Source organism: Lactuca virosa, chromosome 3 (genome assembly GCF_052849685.1).
Source record: "Lactuca virosa cultivar CGN04683 chromosome 3, Lactuca_virosa_CGN04683_v6, whole genome shotgun sequence".
NCBI lineage: Eukaryota > Viridiplantae > Streptophyta > Magnoliopsida > Asterales > Asteraceae > Lactuca > Lactuca virosa.
Window position 1 is genome coordinate 198,052,306 of NC_136428.1, and position 6,218 is coordinate 198,058,523.

The following is a 6,218-nucleotide window of genomic DNA, read 5'->3' on the forward strand; positions in this document are numbered from 1 at the left end:
ACTGCGACTCGTGTACTCTTTGTGACTAAGAGCATCAGCCACCACATTGGCCTTGCTGGGATGGTAGCGTATTTCGCACTCGAAATCGCTGAGTAGTTCAACCCAACGCCGTTGTCGCATGTTTAACTCCTTCTGATCGAAGATGTGCTGCAGGGTTTTATGGTCAGTGAAGATAGTGGACTTGGTTCCGTAGAGATAATGTCTCCATATCTTCAATGCGAAAACCACTGCTCCCAACTTCAGGTCGTGCGTTGTGTAGTTGACTTCGTGTACTTTCAGCTGTCTCGAGGCATAAGCAATAACTTTTCCCCGTTGCATGAGCACACAGCCCAAACCCTGATTGGATGCATCACAGTAAACAACGAAATCCTCCATCCCTTCGGGCAGAGACAAGATAGGCGCGCTGCATAGGGCCTGTTTCAAAGTTTGGAACGCGGAGTCTTGCTTTTCATTCCAACAGAAAGGTACGCCTTTCTGAGTCAGAGTGGTTAAAGGTTTGGCAATTCTGGAGAAATTCTAGATAAATCTGCGATAGTAGCCAGCGAGACCCAAGAATTGACGGATTTCTGTGGGCGTCTTCGGTGCTGACCAATTTTCTATCGCTTTGATTTTGGAGGGGTCCACATGTATGCCTTCCTCGCTTACCACGTGACCTAGGAAGGTTACTTTTCGAATCCAGAATTCGCACTTGGAGAATTTTGCGTAAAGCTTCTCCGTCCTTAGAGTTTCCAGCACTGCTCTCAAGTGCTGTCGATGATCTTCCTCGCTTCTGGAATAGACAAGTATATCGTCGATGAATACGATGACGAACTTGTCCAAGAAAGGACGGCACACCCGGTTCATTAGGTCCATGAACACTGCCGGTGCGTTGGTTAGACCGAAGGGCATTACTACGAACTCGTAGTGACCATATCGAGTCCGAAATGCTGTCTTAGGAACATCATTCTCATGGACTCTAAGCTGATGGTACCCTGATCTTAGATCTATTTTCGAGAAGTAGCTGGCTCCCTGAAGTTGGTCGAAGAGGTCGTCGATTCAAGGAAGAGGGTAACAGTTTTTGACAGTGAGCTTGTTCAGCTCTCGATAGTCAATGCATATCCGAAAGGATCCATCCTTCTTTTTCACGAACAAAATCGGGGCTCCCCAGGGTGAGGAACTCGGTCTGATGAACCCTTTGCTGAGCAGCTCATTGAGCTGACTTGATAGCTCCTGCATTTCTGCGGGTACTAGGCGATATGGAGGTTTGGCTACGGGAGTAGCTCTGGGAACTAAGTCGATACGAAACTCGACTTGACGTTCGGGAGGGATTCCCGGAAGCTCCTCGGGAAAGACGTCCGGAAAGTTGCAGACTTCGGGAATGCTCTCAAGGTCTTTAACTTCCTGTTTTTCGTTAATGACGTGGGCTAGAAATGCATAACACTCCTTTCGCAAGAGTTTCTGGGCTTGGATGCATGAAATGATACGGAGGTTCGAACTGAGTTTATCGCCGTAAATTATGAGAGCTTCACCAGAGGAGAGATTGAGGCGGATAGCCTTTTCGTAACAAAAGATATCAACATGATTGGGGCTCAACTAATCCATGCCGATGATAACATCAAAGCTTTTTATGGAGACCGACATGAGATCGATGGGAAATGAATGATCGTTCAAGGTAAGGGTACATCCTACGTATATCTCATTAGTGCTCTCCTTCTCACCGTTAGCCATCTCGACGGTAAATGTTTCGGTTAAGGGTCGGGATTTATGTTTAAGAAAATGCTTGACTAACAAAACTTCTTTCAGCACCAGAATCGAAAAGAATGCATGCATAAGAGTTGTCGAGGAGGAACGTACCCGAAACAACTGTGGGATCAGCGACTTCCTCCTCGCGTCCCATCGTCAGTACTCTTCCTGTGCCACCAGCTGTTGTTACCTTGGGGCAGTTTCTCTTGTAGTGCCCGACTTCTCCACAATTATAGCAGGCTTGACCGACGCCTGCTCCAGATGTTTGGTTGGTTGGTTGAGCTGGTGCTTTGCAAAATCGAACCGTGTGCCCCTTTTTGCCACAGTTAGAACATGACATTTCACGACATGGGCCGGGGTTATGGTGGTAGTTACACTTGTCGCACCGAGGGAGGGTACCAGCATATTTACTAGTAGGTGCTTGCACGACAGGAGTAGTAGCAGGAGTAGTAGCAGCGTGGACTGCTACCGTTTGCTGTTTCTTTGAGGGATCCTGCGAAGACTGACCCTTCTTCTGTTTCCAGAATTTTCTTTTCTCACCACTCCCTTTAGCCGGTTCAGGAGTGGCTGTCACTTCATCGAGATCGACTCCATGATCTATGAGGGTCTGCGCCAGACACTTAGCGCTGTCGAAAGTGTTTGGCCTAGCGGCCAGGACATTTCATTTGGTGGGTTGGGTCAATCCCCAAATGTATCTTTCAATCTTTTTGCTTTACGGGGTGACCATCCCTGGGCAGAGTAGCGCTAGGTCTTCAAACCTAGATGTGTAGGCGGCAATGTCGGAACCCTTCATCTTTAGGTTCCAGAGTTCGTGCTCCAGTTTCTGGATTTCGCTTCGTGGGCAGTACTCAGCAAGCATGAGCTCTTTCAAGCTCTCCCAACCCATAGCATTTGCTATCGGCAAGGTTAGGGACTTGACCCGACCATTCCACCAGGTCAATGCTTTGTTGGCGAAAGTGCAAGCGGCGAATTTCACCTTGTTAGCTTCGGAACAAGAGCAGATTTCGAAGATGGACTCAATTTTCTCGATCCATTGAGTCAGGGCAATGACACCTCCAATGCCGTCGAAGGATGTGGGTTTTGCGTTCATGAAGTCCTTATAGGAACACTCCTTCTGGTCTCCCTGACCACCTTCATGATTTTGGGGATGCGTACCACCTCCCTGACCACCAGATCCGCCAGAGTTCATCTGTGACATCGTGGCTGCCACAGTAGCAGTAACAGCTGCTTGGAACATAACGGGATCAAACTGAGGGGGCGGGGTGGTGGTGGAGCGTCGTCATTCCTTCTGTTAGGTCTTTTTCGGGGAGGCATCTTGTTCTAAAATCAATCAGGAGGAAGAGGATGGTAAGTCCTCTGGAAGCGAATCATGAGATATGAAACAACAGATATATCTCACTATGATAGTTAGAGTGTTCTACTAAGCGATAAGCAAAGAAAGATTACTGATGCAAGTAAGTTATCGCTAAGAGGAATGAGTGGCAACACTTGGAATGAATTTCTACGAAGTATTCGGCTCTGACTAAAATACTCCTATAGTATTTTAAGTTATATGGATACGGGGTAAGTTTTAGGCCTGTTGCAACACCAAAGTCACTCCCAAGCACATGTTGGTCATGTCTCGAATAAATATAGTTGATCAGGCTATATTGACCCTAGACATGATTACATAACTGCCCAGGTTTAACCGCAGTGTTCAACATCCAAAATACTTTTGTTTTGTTCTACTCGGGATACTGTTTTCTGGTACGTAGGTATACTTGCATACTTTTGTAAAAATACTTATATTTTGAAAGTATACTTTTAGTTTGGAGCACTTAGGCCCCTTAGTGTTTATAGTTGTATACCATGTAAGGTTTGGTATACTTAGTTCACTATAAACAATAGCTCTGATACCAATCTGTCACACCCCGAAACCGAAGGCGGAAACGTTCTGGGGCGTAGTGACGTCATGCGTAGTGTCACAACAGTTGTATCATAGTAAGCATAGTAAACACAACCATTACATTATAATATGAATATTTACATTGTTCAAAAACATGATTTATACATAACAGTATAGCAAAAGTAAAAGACGTGATTTCGAAACGCTCCGTCTTCTCAAAAGTCGGCAGGAATACCTGTCTATTGATGCCCTGAGAATACAAGCAGTTTTATAGAATATCAGCATAAAGCTGGTGAGTTCATAAGCGTTTAGTTCTGGTGAAAGAAAGGTTTCTTTGATCCTTTGAAAAGTATTTACCAAGAAAATCACATATTTTCTTATGAAAGATGTTTGATTTCCCATTAGTTATATGATAAACCACCGGTTTATGAAAGTTTGAGTTATCCCAAGAAAATCCCATATTTTCTTATGAAAGATGTTTGGTTATCGATTCTGAAAGAGAAGTACAAGTATCTACCATACTTGTGTCGTTAGATGTAGTTTCCTTGAAAGACCCTGTTTATTCTCCGTGAGATGTATTAGTCTTATTACAAAAATAGAACTAATAAGTAGGTAGTGAACTAGATCCTAAGGCTATTATCAATACCCTCTAGTAATCAAATTGGTTATTACTTTGAGGTTAGTTCACTAGATTCATTATTACCAAAGTAAATCTCTGTTATCTAGGTTGCGAGTTTCATAACCATACATTAAAATGGATTTGGCACGTACGGTGGCCAGTATCATTTTATGACTTTGTCACCCGTAGACCTGACGGTCCCACTGTAGCTAGCAGTGAGGTGCGGGATAGTCAGTCCCGTATAGATCTATACACAATAGTAAAGCTCTCCCTCCAAGAGATTTTGGTTATAAGGGTAGTCCTACACTCACGAATCCGGTGGAGTGTTACCAAGGACGTGTCTCCAATCCTTAAACGAACAAATTTACAAGTAATAATACAGAAAACCCTGTTTATGGTTGGTATGAATCCTTTGTAAAATATGACAATTTATGACAAGATTCATAAGTTCCGTGCTTTAGTTTTGAAAACTGTTTCTACGAGTTGATTTCTAAATCGAATGGTAAAACGGTTTTCTGTGTTTGAAAGCATACTGAACATGTAATTATTTTAAACAAAATAATATAACTGAGCACAAGTTTCCTTGTACTTTTGCTTGTATCCCCCCCCCCTGAAAACATGAAAAACTCGGAAAAACGTAGGGGTATGAACTCACTGTTTATCGTAGGATCCGAAAGCACAATTTGTTATGAGTGTTGAGTGTCAACCGATGTTTCGTACGCGAGTGGATCCTATTATCATGTGATAACACATATACACATTAGAATTAGAGTGTTTCATGACTAAACATGACAGGAAACCACCCTAAAGACTTGGAAATGCTTGTCGGGACCCTATATGATCAAATAAGGGATGTGTACGGCCATTTGAGTGAGTGTGCGGCCAGGCTGTGTGTGCGGTTGCACACAGGAGTGTGCAGCCGTACAGAGGGTGTGTGCGGCCGTACACAGGAGTGTGCGGCCGTACACTCCTCTTTTGTGTCCGAAACGTTGATTTTGAGGTGCTTTGAGGTGTTCTAGTGCCAATACCAAGTCCAACTAGCAAATGGGGGGGGGGGCAAACTCTTCACTTTGGAGAGTTTTAGTGTGTGTGCGGCCACCTTATGAAGGTGTGCGGCCGTACACATTCAAAGGATGAAGAACACGAAGAACACTATGAGTTTTAAGCTTAGATTCAAGTGTCTTACCACTATAACAAGCTGAATGATGAAGGGTTTCATGTTTTTGAGGCCTTTAGAGTGTTCTTGGGTGTAGTTTTTAGAGAGAGAAAGTAGTGAGAGAAAGCCAAAGAAAGGAATGAGTGAAGGGGGGTTCCCTTATATATATACAAGGGTGAGTGCGGCTGGAGGGATGGGTGTGCGGCCGCACACCCATGTGTGCGGCCGTACACACCTCTCGTGAGGGTGTATGGCCCGATTTTGTTTCTAAATGACAAGTTGACTCATTCCTAACCTCATTCCCAACTGTACTAAAGCTTAGAATGCTTAAACGGACCCTTAAATGATGTTAAAAGGTGATGAAATTGAGTTTAAAGTTGATATAAAGTTCGATTGCACAGGATAAAAGTTTCGGGTTGTCACAGTTTTGAGCATAACATCAATCCTATGGTGTTCATGCAACCCTAATTGCTTGGATCTAGTTTTTCTACTTTGAACATGCAATAAACTTCCAAGACTTATAAACCTAGATCTAGCACACAATTAATCAAATTAACATATAAACTAGGGTTCAGATCTTACCTTGATTGTTATGTAGCAATAACAATCAATTCCTTGGCTTCAGAAAGCTTAGTGCCTCAAGTGTTGCACCTCTAATGGAGTCACAAACACCACTAAGCAACTTGGATGAAGAGGGAGGAGAGAGGAGACACCAAAACCGGCTGGAAACCCTAAAGGAAGACTTAGCCACGTTTTTGGGTCTCAAGGGTTCTTTAAATATGTAGGCAATTATGGTTATCTAACAAGGAAACCCTAATTTGACTGCTTAAGCCCTA